At 40.5% G+C, this 15,625-nt stretch overlaps 1 protein-coding gene across 1 annotated transcript in view; it reads left to right on the forward strand.

Annotated features, from left to right (window-relative positions):
- Positions 1-15,072: 15,072 nt before the first annotated feature.
- gcgrb (glucagon receptor b) overlaps positions 15,073-15,625 on the forward strand; it is a 64,491-nt gene continuing 63,938 nt past the window's right edge. The window contains exon 1 of the mRNA XM_085780715.1: positions 15,073-15,434. The gene's annotated coding sequence lies outside the window, so the exon portion shown is untranslated. The remainder of the gene's footprint in view (positions 15,435-15,625) is intronic.

The following is a 15,625-nucleotide window of genomic DNA, read 5'->3' on the forward strand; positions in this document are numbered from 1 at the left end:
TAAGTGATTGCTGTAGGAAGATATAACTATTTAAGACTTATATTAACACAAATATTCCGCTTACTTCTGCTTTAAATAAGCACAGCAGTGCTCCCCCAGTCTATTGCATTCACACTGTTGACTGCTGTCAAAATGGAAATGAAAATACAATCAATCTGAGCTATCATGTGCTATTTGTAGATCTCAAAATTGAGGTTTCAAGTTGCTTTCATCTAAATATGGTCATAGGTGCCACTGTTACCAAATAAAATGTAACAAATTACAGCTCTCCACATTCTTCAACATGGAAACGACCATTCAGAAAATACTGAGACATGTCTTTGTGAATCAGAAAGACGGATGTACAGTAGAGAAAGAAAACAAAATAACAGGCACAAACAGAGCTGGGATAAGGGTACCCCAGAGGTATTTCTTGTTAGAGAAGAGAATAAGAAATGTTAGAGAGCAGTGTGTTACAGTTGTTTCTCTCATTCTCTCTTGCACACACACAGGCACCAGCAGGCATTTCTCCCCTCACTTCATGACTTCATTTCAGCCAATAAGACTGATGTTTCTGCCAACAACCATTCTCTCTCTCTGACACGCGTCGCATTTCTGCTCAGAGGAAAATGTGAATGATCGTAATAACTCACGCTCTGACTGACTGTGTGGAGAACAGAGGAGGGGGGAGCTGCAGAATGCAGGTGCTCGTCAGTGCTCAGTTCATGTTGTCTACGGAAGAAGACAGGGCATGCAGTCGTTAGTGTGGATCATGCTGAGCTCTCCTTTGATGAGCAGGGTTCAGATAAATGTTGGACTTTGCAGTTTATGACCCTGGAGATAATCCCTCTTGATCCAGCCTCCTGTCAACCAATACAAAACAACCGTCAAGGGCTCAGAAACACATTGCCGCTGCGTGCTATGATTACCTGTCTTCTCTTGTGTGACACAGGTGTGGGGCGAGTGAAAGCATCAGGAAGGATTTGAGAGACTGGGAGAAAAGAGGAGAGGAGTGAAAATTTTTCATTCATGCTTGTGGTTGTGGTGTTTCTACCTTCCTTGCACAAGAATTCATTCAAAGTGACCACTGGCTTTGTCACTATTCTCCCATGAGTGCTCAGTTTGACCTGAAGGCCACTTTAGAGGGGACATATTATGGAAATATCACTTTTTGTTGGCTCTTTAACATTTATTTGGGTGTTTGTCTTGCCTTCCGGCCCCCAAAATCTGAGAATTGACAAAGAAAATCTGTAATGTGCAGGCTCCATGTTGAAATCCATGTGCTTTTACGAGCTGTTCCCTCAGTTCTCTTCCAGTGATGTAACTAGGATTCGAATTTGCATATTATCACCTCTACCTGATACCAGTAGAAGGGGCAGGGCGGGGCAAGGATATGGGTATTGCAAAAGCGCCCAGAAAACCATTCACTCAATGGATGTCGTGTTGCCCACTTGCTTGTTCAGAAATGTTAAAAAACGAGCCGTGATGTTTGTTCCTATGTGTTAACGTTTATCTGTAAAGGGTCCTCAATGATGCTATTAACGTGGGTGATCTATAAATGTCCTTAAAATATTGAAAATACCACACTTGCTCATTCACCAACAATGCAGAGATGTCAGTTCTTGGGTGCTTTTGCAATACCCATATTCCGCCATCAGCAGGCGCCCCATATGCAGAGGCTACTGTGTCTTGAACAGTCAGAATCTGGTGGCCCTTTCCTGCATGTCATCCCCCCTCTCTCTGCCTCCCCATTTCCTGTCTCGCAACTATCCTATCAGTTAAAGGCAAAATGGCCAAAAATATAATAATAATTTAAAAAAAAATAAAGATGGAGCTGGTTTTTCACACTTCTTCCGTCGTTGTGCTCATGGGAACCTTCAATGCAGCAGGAAAGTTTAGCCCAAACACAACCCATTCTCTTACATACAGAGTATTGTCAACTTTGAGATCTTGTTTAGACACATTTTTATAAATCCAGTCAGCTGATTTTACCAAACTAAAGCTACAGTAAATGAAGTATCATGGCAAAGTGTCCAAATGCTTATGTCATTGTGATTTTTTTTCCTTTTTGGTGATGTTTTAAAAAAAAAAATCTATAGGTAGGTGTAAATTGTGTAGGGAAAATTATGATATGATATTATGATATTAATAATATTTTTATTTTAGCGTGAAGCAACATTAACAAAAAGAGAAAAACCCATTATGGATGCACAGTCCATACAAACAGCAAACAGTAGTGTGACAGCAGATTAATGTCTGATCTACACAAATGACAAATGAGTCTCTAAAGATTTCATCATTAATTTCATGGCATGTCTCCGCTCTCCTGCCCTTTCCTCCTGTAATCTATGTGAAGTATGTTTGGGGGAATGTGCACTTGCACTTGCACGTTGTTGTTACAGTGTCTCACAGGGCATTAAAGCAACACAGGAAAGAGCTGTTCAACCATTTTCTTTCTTCTTGGAAATCTGATGACTTGGGGTGGGAGGGGGGGTATTTGTGCCAGCTGGAAAAGAGAAGCAAAGGTCGTTTGCATATATGCATATGAAGGGTCTTATTTATGTTAGGTTTCAGATTCAGATTGGTTTTACATTCAGCTGCATTAAAGAGAAAAAATCGTGGCAACAGAAATTTGCCAAATGTATTCTCTGGAGGAGGGTTTGGATGTACCAGGAAGAATTTCTACACAGCTTTATTTCTGCTGCTTTTGAATCACAGCCTATTGTTACTTGTGTACTCACTCCATCTTGTTCATGCCAGCCTTAGCTTAGACTCTGAGCTGCTCATGCACATTCAGGGACAACGTTGGGGGCAAAAGGTTGTTGGACTGAAGATGCTGCTTCTTCATTAATCAGCAAGTTAAATAGTATAACTTCAGGTAGGTACTTACATACAATCAGCTCCGTTCTTTTGACAACAGCTGCTTTCCCTCCAATAATATTCGTGGAGCTGTGTAATGCTTATATTTCAGATGTTGCAGGGCAAACTCTTATTTTCCCCAACCCCCTCCCCTTCTGCACTCTCAGCTTGCCCAGGCTTACTACAACACTAAACATGGCATTTTTGGTATCTGTGGCTTCATTATGTTTTTATTTGTTTGTTTTTTTCAAATTTAGCATTGTCTTTATTTCATTTCTCATTTATTTTGTGCAAGAATACACAAAATATCAGTCCAAAAGTATAACCGTCGTTATAAATCTTTTTTTTTTTTTTTCCTCGTTTCAACCGCTGTTCAACCGACGGAGACGGTCTGACGATTTTATTTTGAAGTTACAGGAAGACGGATGTTGATGTTACCAGCTTCCGGAAAGGTCAATGGACAATATAAATACAGATTTAACTTATTCCATCGTAAATGTGTACAAGATGGAGAAAAAGAAGATGACAATCAAATCAATCATGAATCATTCATTGATTCACTGATTTGAGTGATTTGATTCTCAATAAATTGCTTGACTTGGATTCGGATAGCCTATCTTTCCCATTTTGGCTCTCATGTCCGCCTGGATCCCGGACGAGCCCCCACATTTGTCACGACCCGGCTCTAGGCCGGACAAATACACCGAAACGTACGGGTAAAACAATAGAATAATAATTTATTAACGTAACAGAAGGTTTCAACCAAACAAAAGAACAAAGAAACACGAGGGGCTGCGGCAGAGCTGCGGCAGAGCTGCACACAGTTCTCCCTCTGGAGCCAGGTGAAGCAAGGGAAGAGGAGGGAGAAACATCACGCTTAAGAACACCTGGGGACTGGCCAGGCCCACTGGCGTCAGAGCCCACACCCACTGCCAACCTGCACAGACAGAAGCAAAGACACACAACCACACACACACACACGACAGGTCCTAATGGCAATAGGTCGTCACACATGAAAAAAACACTGCAGAATGGTCATACTTTGTGCTATCTTCTTCAAATTTGAACCAGGTGTTCATTGATAGTGTGCTTACAGATTCATATGTTCATTTACCTTCATGGATAAAGTCACAAAGGCTGTTTTTTATTTTTTAATAATTTATTAATTTTTAGCACACTTACTAGACCACTGCTCTGTTCCAGTAATACCTGAAGTATTTCTGACACTTTCACAAGAAACTATACAGTGTCCCCTTCCTGGCAAGCCCTCATTTATGGATATAGTCAAAGTGGTTCAGAAGCTACAGCTATAATAATTTGAGCATGGAATTTTACGCTTTTTGCTTCAAAATAGGGTGGGAGTGGAAGAGGTATACTACTACTTCTACTGCAACACCCCTGACTAAAGCACCTCCCTGTCCCAGCACAATGTCCTGTAATTAATTAAATTCAAAATCCTTCTCTTCTCTCACAAGGGCTGCTATAGCCTGGCTTCCTTCTACCTAATCTATCAGGCACAACTGGTAATGGACCTACAAAGCAGACCTCAGGCAAGAGCAGGTTCAAGGGTGTTTAATCTATAACCAGGTTGGTACACAGGTAATCAGTCCAACAGGCAAAGCATCCGAACCGTCGGGTAAAACGTAAGTAAGAGACAAAAACAGAGGTGGATATACACAGCAACGCTGGGACTCTGGCACTAAGACAAAGAAGATCTGGCACAGAAGGAGGAGAAGACACAGAGTTAATACACTGGGATAGAGAAGACAATGAGACACAGGTGCAACACATGGGCGGGACAAGGAGTCACACAGGAGGGAAACCCGACAGGAAGTGGATCTGAAACGAGACAAGAGGTAAGTGACAAAAATAAAACAAGAAACAGACAGAATTATTGAAAATAAATTATAGATCAAACATATAAAGGCAGGACAGACTGTGACATAATCCACCCTCCCCACCACTGCACGTACTGTACTTCCTGCAGCCTCTGTTCTCCAGCCTCTTGTCCTCAACACTTACTACAGTATGTTTCTGTGTAGCTGCCTTGTGAATGGAAGTTCAATTTTCACCCTCCTCTGCTGGTCTGTTTGGTCTTCACCAACTCCTCAGGGAAATATCAGGTGATTTAGCTGCTAAATGCGCAATTATGATCATTATCTAATTGCTAACTGCATCTGCCTGCTGTTTGGAGCAGGGCAGGTAGTAGCTACAGCCTTTTTTTTAACAGATTGTTCTATGAGGACAAGAGGCCTGACGCAACAGCGGCGACACAAAACAATAATGTGAGAGCAGTGACAGTGATTGATGACAGTGAAGTTGAGACGAGCTGCAGATTAATCTCTGAACCTTACAGTGGCAATTTTCAGCTTCTTGGCCAGTCAGCTGCTCCACATGAGAGGTACAGTAATTGAAATAATTTGCCCAATAGCACAGTTAATTTGTTCATTAAGTAATTTAATCAAGTTTCTTTTCATGAGAGAAGTGAGAAACGTTCAGTTGAACACCAGCATTTAGGGAATAACACATCTTGAGCCAGACAATCAGGAACAAAGGGTCAATTCTTTATTATAGTGTAGAATATATAATAATTGATTATAGCCTTCACTTAAACATGGGTTGAATGAACCTTTCCATCTTTATTCTGTCATATAAGTGCGGCTGAAGTGGTTCAAATATCCATGTGTAATGTGAATGCTGTTGCTCATGGCAATGAAGTTATAATGAATGTAATAATGTATTAATGAATTATCAGCAGTTCCCCTCACATTTACAGAGTGTATGTATTGCTTTAGTTCAGTCTCACAGTGACCAGAGTGGCAGTAAACAGCATGGATTAAAGACAGGTTGACAAAATAACAAAAAAAATCACCATACAAAACGTAAAACAAGTTAAATAAGTTATGTCAGTTCAAATGTAAGTCCAGCAACTGACATGAAGTGACATAGAAGTCATGTGCCACACACAAGGTAACTGTTTCAGTCACAAGATCCTCACCAACCCAGACTGTCGGACAAGATATTTTCTCAGCAGTCGATTCATAGTATATCACATGGTTCATATCCTGAAAATTTCCTCTTTTGTTAATGTGTCTTTTATTTTGCCCCTGTTCTCAGTTTGGGAGTTGGATGCGTCTGTATGTCACGAGTGTGAATGCATGAAGTTTTAGAGATTTGAAACCATTTTCTCAGAGAGAACTGAACTTGCATCTGACAGATGTTTTCCATCAACGAGCTGTTTTAAGTTGACAAGAACTGTCAATGAGGAAATAGAACACTAAGAAATACATTTTGCAATAACATTTTGCACACGCACGCACGCACGCACGCACGCACACACACACACACACACACACACACAAACACACACCAGGAACGAGAGAGAGAGAGAGAAAGAGGGAGGGAGGTGGAAGGAAGTTTGAACACTTGGAAAAAAATAACTGGAGCAGATGGAAAGAGACTCTGTTGCAGACAGATCAGCAGTTTCCGTCTGCACAATACTGATAAACTCAAAACTTGTTGATCTGATCTTTACTATTGATCTATTCAGAAGTAAAGAGTAAAGAGCAGTCAATGTAAGAGTGGCATTTTTAAACATCAGATTTACTCTTGTGAAGCAAAACATTTATCGTAATATGTATTATCAGATTTTTGTTTAGTTAAAGCAGAAGTAAGCAGAATATTTGTGTTAATATAAGTAAATAGTTATATCTTCCGATGGCAGTCACTTATATAGAGTGTTTGGTCCGAAACACGGGTCTGTCAGTCACTCTGCTCTGCTGTAAGCCGAGGAGAAAACTTCTTGTATACTTCCTTGTATCCTACAAGCTTTATCCAATGAGGAGAGAGAACGGCATGAAGGGCTGTGTGTGCAGCCAAGGGATGCGCGTGAATGTGGTGACGTAGGGACGAGGACCAATAGATCCATGACGAGGACGGGGACTGCTAACTCCATCGGCTGACAAGAAGTTAGCCAAAATGACCGGATCGCTTACTTCGGCTTTAACAGAATTTCTGACATTTTGACCATTTCTGAAATCTGCCTTGACAACTGCTGCCCGGACAGTGACTCCTTTGAGTCTACTGTATTTGAGAAGCCACACACCATATCTCACTTCCAGACAATTAGCTCAGTAGTTGGGAGCTGGTTCTTGGTGTCAGAGGGATGTGGGTTCAAGACCCAATAAGATCTAAATGCCAGATGGCCTTTGTGAAATAAACGTACAAAATCTTAGAGTCAAAGTAGATGATTTTTGACAAATACATACATTTTATCTCAAAAACTGATTTTTCTTTTTTACAGTGGTTTCAAATCTGCCTGCACCACAGTGAATGGCTCAGTTTGTGAAGCCACTGTTGAACTGCCACTTGCCAATTAGCTCAGTGAGATAGACAATGGTCTTTGGTTCCAGAAGTTGCAGGTTCAATCTTCAACTGGTGCAAAATGAACATTATAAGGTCAACTGTCTTGTCTTCCTGTTTGTTGCTCAGAATTTGACTAAATTTGCCACAAAAAAAAAATAGCCGGGACCCGACCCATCGCTGTGCAGCAGTAATTTTTGCTTTCACAACATGCCAAAGGTTAGCAATAACAGGTGTTTACTTAACAGAAGAACCACTACAAGTTCAGCACACATCAAACATAATTAGTTTCTCACCAGGAGCTGTCTCCAGTGTTATTCTCTTCTACTGAAGATAGCATGCGAACAAGCTAGTTTCTTCACTTTACAATAACATGTCACCGATGTGCTTTGATGTAGCATCCAGGCTGCCCAGAAAGAAGCAAAGCTGCTTAGTGGAAGATTTATAACCTCTAAGGTGGAGGGTCTCCACAGCCGGGCAAGAAACCATGTTGCTCAGCAGAGAAAACATAGATTTCAAATAATCCATCTTATAAAAAATAACTGTGTGTTAAAGGGATAGTTCACTCAAAAATGAAATTTCACTCATTATCAACTCACCCTCATGTCCACTAAGGGCTGGGAGAAGTTTCAGAGTCCTCCGTGCCTTCTCTGAGTTACAGCGGGGCTCGGCGCAGCACTGCATGTCCATATGACGGTAGCACACGGTTGGTGTGTCTTTTTGGACGATGAAAAGTGAGCCCAGTTTGCGTCATATGGACATGCAGTGCTGCGCCGAGCCCCCCTGTAACTCCGAGAAGGCACAGAGGACTCTGAAACTTCTCCCAGCCCTTAGTCGACATGAGGGTGAGTAGATAATGAATGAGTTCAATTTTGAGTGAACTATCCCTTTAAAAAGAAATGTGAATGTGCATGATGCAATACTAAGATGGCAGCTGTCAATTGGCAGTTTTACTTGTCTTTTCAATCATTCTCACTATTATATAAAGTGGGGGCCAAAATTATTATAACAGCTGATAGATCTGAAAAAAGCTGACCTTTTTTTGCCTCCAAAACATGATTTAATTCCATAATGTTCATGAAATAAGCAGGTGTTTTTGTTCTTGTTGTTTTTTAATCAACTCTTGACTTTAATATTTGGTATGCCCACCTTTTGCAGCAATTACAGCAGCACATTTCTCTGGCCTATTTGTCCTGAGAAATTCAACACTAATGTTATCCCATGGCTACTGCTATTGAAGCCAAAGGTTTTCCTTTGAATATAGACCTGTCCAATTTATTTTCCAACCCCAAATTTACTTAATAGGGCCGAGGTCCAGACTTTGTAAATAATTTGGCTTCTTCTATGAAGGAACATTGTTGTGTGAAATAGGCCTTGCTTGAAGTCACCTAAATCTTTTATGATTGCTCTATTCTATGGTTTATAGATTATAATGATGATTATGGCCAATTCAACACAACAAGAACAACAACTGAAATCTCTTGAATATGTCAAGTGTTCTAATAATTTTGGCCACCACTGTATATACAGTAGGCTATATATTATTTTCACAATCTAATTTTGAACCTCTGAAATATTTAAACTGTACAAGTGTCTGTGTGAAAGTGGAGGGAAAGAAGGCAAGAGCAAGATCTGCTTGAGTAAATGAAATCTTTGTTCATTCAACCAAATACTCTCAGCTGACTGGAGGGAATAAAAAAAGGAAAAAAGCGGATGTTTTCAGTCATTATTCATTCAACTTTAAACTCACTCTGAACTTTAAAATGTTATCTGATTACACGGCTGAAATCACTGTGGATCAATCTTAGCTGTAGAGAATGTCAAAAAAACGTGCCCACATGTTCACGTTTGTTTGTGCATTTGTGATGATTAACATCTGAGTGTTGGCGTGTTTCCAAGCAATGCTGTATATGCTTGAGGATCATCCTATAAAGGATCTGGCATTTGTTAAGCACAGATGAGGCTGCAACAGCTCAAGGTCAGAGGCCGCTTAGATATTGAATTGCATTTTTCTTAATGACCACTTGCAATATGACAGGGGAGGTACAATGAGGGGGGGTGGGGGGGCAGAAAGACAATAATGCCAGAGCACTGAGCATCGGATTTCATCTCTGAATACAGAGCCAGACCTCAGATTAATGCATTCTCATTTACATCTCCTGACTAGAGGTATCCAACACAATTCTGAGGCTTTTTGTAATTGTCATTCAAAGGCTGTGGCAGTCAGAAAGGCCCCATCATCATAAAGTCCTGCTATGTGCACAGAAGCCTCACTTTTATTTAGGTTTAATAAGTTTAATAACCCTCCTCATCTCCTACCCTCTTTCCACTCCTCAAAAATATTCAGGTGTAACAATTTCAGTCCATCATTTGTGATGAAACACTGCTTGACATACTGTAATCAGAGCTGTCAGACAGTCAAGGTTTTTTTTTTCTTTTTTAAGTATATTTTTGGGCTTTTGCCTTTTTCTAATACTCTTTTTATTGTTTTTTATTTTATTTTATGAGTACAAACATTAGAACAGAACAAAACAGGACAGACAACAGAACATTAAAAAAAACAAAAAAACACCCCAAACCAACAGTGAGCACTGCGCTATAAGTAAATAAAAAGATGACAGGAGACAGGTAAACAAAGAGCACATACATGAAATAAATGAAAGAGCCTCAGTCCTCATCTTCCAGGGACATTTCATGAGTTAAAGCTTCTGTAAGAAGGAATGCAATGGTTCCCAGATCCTCCAAAACTTGTCCGATTTGTGATTAAAGTCATGAGTCAACTTCTTGAGAGGAGTAAGAGCAGAAATCTGTGATATCCACATGTCGGGGAGTTGACCACTGCAGCAAGATATATTTTTTAGCCAGGAACAAAAGAATTATCATCAGAGATTTGGTGTCCGTGTCCAAAAAATTGTCTGGAGCATCATGGTTAAGTAAACAGAAAGAATGAGTCAGCAAGAGCTGTTTAGGGCTTTTGCCTTTAATTGATAGAGAGAGACAGGAAATGGGGAGGCAGCGAGAGGGGGAATGACATGCAGCCCAAGTCAGGATTCGCTACGGGACCAGCTGCAGCGAGGACTAACGTTATTCTGCATAGGGCGCCTGCTCTGAGCTGAACGACAACCCAGGGTTGTCTGGGAGTCTGGGTTTTTAAATGAAGATCAGCTTTTAACTCAGACATAGACTTATTTAAAGGTGAAAATATGAAACTATAAAAATTCCATTCAGCAGGGTAAATCCACAAAATGTAACAGACATGATGTCAGATACAGCTTCAGTGTGTTTCCTGTCCTACCTACTCTCATTACCAGGGCCGTTGCTATAAGAATTCTGTGCCCCTGAAAGAATACTAAAGTGGGCCCCTGACTTTTCCACTTTTTTTTCTTAAACTACGCATGTATTATCATTTTTTATTTAGTCTACTTTGTTTTGTTGCTAATGCAGCATTACTATGAGTATTAGTCAGGGTCTTATGCTGAATAATTCAGTCATACAAAGATTAGACTACTGGGGTTTTTTGTGGGCCCCACTGGGCGCTGGGCCCCTAGAATTATCATCACCTTTCTCCCCTATACAACGGTCCTGCTCATTACATTTGCTACAGGTTAGTTGAAGAGGGAAAAATTAAACCCTGGGCTCTGACTCTTCACAGGTCAGTTTATTGTTGTTTTATTGACCCAGTCATAGCCACATCACGTTCATAATCCCCTGCACCAGTTCAACATTAACAGGGTAACTCCATCTTGAACTGGTCAATATCACTTATGCTAAAAAACAGTCACCAGTAGTAGAGCTGTAGGCCATTGACCCTGAATCAAATCTGCCTTGGCAATGATGTTGTAGTGAAGTTCACAGGGTACAGGAATGCTTATATTATAAAATGAAATTGAAAATAGATAAAACAGAACAGGCTGCAGGAGGTTATATAACACAATCTGACTTTTTAAATATTCAGACTCATGGCACGGTAAACACTGTTGCCATTTATAATTAAAATTACCACAGATGCATTCGAATTGCTGTATGAAGTCTTGACTTCTGGCTTATTAGTGTGAGGTCAGAGGTCACCAGGCCAAACCCATGTTTTGTGAGGTCACCGCGACCTGTCGTTGAAGGCTGGCACTTTTTTTTGCAGAATTTATTTTGAAGAAATGACCTCAAGGCGTCATTGAGATATCTTGTTCACGAGGTCTTACTGTAACTACATGTATGTTTTGTGAGGTCACTGTGACCTTTAAATTTTAAGCAGTTCATCCTTGAGTACAACTGAATATCTGTGCCAAATAATGTATTCCACGAGAATGGGACTGACAGCCCACAAACAAAAGATTATTGATCTGGTTTTATTTCAGGTGACTAAGCGAACTGTCGTCTGTACTCTTGTACAAATAGTTCCATAGTTAAATAAATAGAGTCCAGCGTTGCCAACACTAAATAGAAATTATTCAAATTAGACTGAAATTTAATTTGTTGTGCCAAAACAATTGTCCAGAACACTGCAATTTATTGCAAGTGGATTTTTCAACTATTATTTTCAGGTGTAAAAAACACAATAACTACTTCGGAACCGGTTCCAACTTGGATCAATTCTTGGAATCGTGTGCGTGTCTGCTTTAACGATTCCCTTATCGATCCGTTTGGTTCAGAAACTCGCGCATTAATTGATTAATGACGTTACGTAACGTTCCGTTAAAATCAATCTTCATTATAAATGAGGGTGCTTAGTGTTTATATCCACACGTCACCGTTTGTTCTCACAAAATAAAGTTAGTGGCGTGTCTGTGTGGAGCGGAGCTGCTGACAGATGCAGCTGACAGTGACGTTTCTTCATGTGAGCCACCCTCCGGTCCTCCCTCCCTCACGTCGTGAGGACAGGACAACGTCTCCTGAACAGGCTACATATTCTTTCTGTTTTTCTCTCTTTATTCTAACCACTTCTTTCAGGTTTTGCTCGTAGCCACGTGAAACGGTAGCTGCGCCCTGTGTCTTTTCTCTGGCGCGCTCTCTCTCTTTCACTCGCTCACTCTGCATAAAAACGAACGTTATGAAAACAATAACCTACAGATGCATAAAAACCATGTAATGGAAACATTGTTAAATTCCTCCTGTGAGGACAGCTGGCCCACAGCCACAGTGGTCTAGTGTTAATCTGTCCAGGCAGGTCGGTCCTGTCAACTTTTTTTAATGTCAGAGCCATTTATGCAGTGTTTTCAACCTTGGGGTTGGGACCCCATGTGGGGTCGCCTGGAATTCAAATGGGATAGCCTTAAATGTCTAGTAGTAAAAATAAATAAATAAATAAATAAATAAATAAACTAATTATTTTTCACAATCTTAAACAACTATATTCTTGATATATTCACTTTCTTGAATAAATCAAGATAAAATAAAATGCAGCATATACAAATATCTGAGCTTGCTCATCTTGAATGAGGGTCACCAGAAATTTGTGATGTCAAAAGGGGTCATGAGCCAAAAAAGGTTGGGAACCACTGCATAAATGCAAACAAACCCATTTCTCTTTTATTCCCTCACCCAATGAGAATCGATAAGGAATCGAATCGATAAGCAATATCGATAATGGAATCGGAATTGCTAAATTCTTATCAATACCCATCCCTAATAGCACCCTATCATACTTAGGCATATGCACACCCAGTACACAGAGCTGCAAGTCATGGGATTATGGTCAGAGAACCAACAACAAACAGGGTCTCCATTTTGGTTCCTCCATGAGTCTCTTTGCTTTATCAACATATGGGCTCTCTGACACAGCCCTCACTTTGCCTTCATGCTTCAGTGGTCTCTTCTGCTATACACATGAGGGAAGTTATGAAACTAAAAATACTATCCTTACCTTTAGAAGCTTTAAATTTTGTGAGGATAATCAGGCAAATGTAGTAAATTAGGGATGAGTCATTGCACATGACACAGTACCTACGAGGATGTTACATTAAACATTGAGTGGGAGGAATAAGATTTTCTGAGTTGACTGAAACAGAAAAACAGAGAAAGAAAAGAGAGAAAAACAAATAAATAACCGACATGCAGAAGCTTTTATTTGAGATATACAGTAGTAGCTTGTTAACTGATCTACAAAGCAACACCTCTGTACCCTAAAAGCCTAAATATATGCTTCATGCACTTTCTGACTTGTCATAACAGGAAAAGCCCAGGGATCTGAGGTATAATGACGCCTTCGTTAAATGTGCAAAAGCAATCTGTGTATAAACAGGCCCCTGACGCTAGAACACCTAACGTTGATTAATTACACCGGGCCCTGACAAGCACAGTCTCCAGGGCCGTATCAATGGCACTGAAAAGTTACATTTACATTTAAATGTAACTTAATGAGTTGAAGTTATAGCAAAACTCAAATTCAGATGTGAACGTCTGATTTGTATTTATTAATTTTTCATTTAAGTGTAGAGTCAATTTCACGATGACAGGATGACTTTAGTTTAGACTGTAGACATCTTTAGACATAAATACACGCATCTGTCTTCACTTTGAATTGGCACACGCTGCCCACTGATCGGGGTCAGTGTACGAGCAGGACAAACCACTACATATCTTCATGAGACACTCTTTGTTTGGTATTGGTCGATTCTTCTTAGCTATATTAAAGCAGAAGTAAGCGATCAGTCGTTTTGGCTAACTTCTTGTCAGCTGATGGAGTCAGCAGTCCCCGCCCTCGTCCCTACGTCACCACATTCACGCGCATCCCTTGGCTGCACACACAGAGAGGACCGCCCCTTTATGCCGTTCTCTCTCCTCATTGGATAAAGGTTGTAGGATACAAGGAAAGTTTTCTCCTCGGCTTACAGCAGAGCAGAGTGACTGACAGACCCGTGTTTCAGACCAAACACTCTATAGAAGTGATTGCTGTCGGAAGATAGAACTATTTAAGACTTATATTAACACAAACATTCCGCTTACTTCTGCTTTAACACTGGAGCCAGTGGTCTTCTTTACCTGACTGCAGACTTCAGCTCACAACTGCCAACTCAGTCATTTTAATTGACCTCTTTCTTTTCCTCCTCCTCTCAAACTTTATCTCATGGAGCCCCAAGGCAAAAATACTCAGTGACTTTTGCACATTCAGTTAGGACCACTGGCTGGGGACTGATTTGTGTAAAGGTAACCTCATTTAGGAGTAATCCTACAGGAAGTTACACGAGTGGCATTTCAAAATAAAGGCATAGGCATAGGCGTAAAGAAGAAAAGACAGACAAGTGCATGGTTGATTTCTTCGAGATTATCTAGGCTACTGTGCATTTTTATCCACAAGCAACAGTTTTTCTGCTTTCACATGTTCTGTATTTAGATGTGACTTTGTATATCACCTTTCTACAGTATAACACACAGAAATAGATGAAAACCTGCCATCTTTCAGAGAGATCTCAGGGTTAATGATCCTGTGCTCTGGACTGAACGGATCAGCTTCTAGTTTGGGTTGAGGGTGAGATTTTTGTGCATAATTGTAATTTATCTTCTTGTTTTATTTCTCCTTTCATTTATGTGATCTTCAGATATAAACAGTTTGGACTGCAGACTTAAGTAAATATATCCCACACAGGCTTTATTTCTATTACTGTATGGTTCTTTTGATCCATTAACTTCCATATTATCATACTGTAGTTTTCTACTGTTATAATTTAATTCTATGATGAATTACAAAATGTATTGAGTTCAATTACTGAGATTATTGGATGCCTCATTGCTAGTTTGGAGCAGGAAATGATAAATGGATGGATCAGTCCTAAAATGCTTGATCCCATCTGTCATATTCACACCTACGGATGTTGCAACGCATGCTTCGATACATGCTGAGCTGTATTTTGAAATTTCACACCGGAAGCCAGTCTCCATACTCGGATGGCTTTGACATTCATCCGAAGCGTAGAGCATGAAGAACAGAGAGCATCCAGACTCTGGTAGTCCGACAACACTTCAGTCCGCTCGGGAGTCAACGAGAGAGCGATTTACAATAATCTAGAAACGTGATTTATAGAGAGGAAAGAGAAAAGAAAACCTGGACTGTAGACTAAGTCGACAAAGACACATTTAAGAAGTTTTCTTTCTTTCTTTCTTTCTTTCCGTCTTCTGGACACGGTTTGTGCGCCGGGCGGTTCTCTGTGGACTCTAGTACCTGCGTTGATGGACAGGCTCGGGAGATGAGCAGCGGGCGGTGTGGGGGCGCCGGGGGCGAGGGAGGAGGTCTGCACGCTCAGGTAAAAAGTGTCACCTTGTAGCTGTTGGCTCTGTTCATCTGCTCTGTCTGTCTGTCTGTCTGTCTGTAGTAGACCTTACTGTGGAGGAGAGCGCAGCCTCAACTTTTGGCTCAGATGGTTTCGTTTTAACATTTCGACGCTTGAATGTGACCCAGGCTGTCACTTTCCATGCTTCCTAGCTGTTATAGCCC

The sequence above is a fragment of the Trachurus japonicus genome, chromosome 1, assembly GCF_045865225.1.
Source record: "Trachurus japonicus isolate A0001 chromosome 1, Traja_1.0".
Taxonomy (NCBI): Eukaryota; Metazoa; Chordata; class Actinopteri; order Carangiformes; family Carangidae; genus Trachurus; species Trachurus japonicus.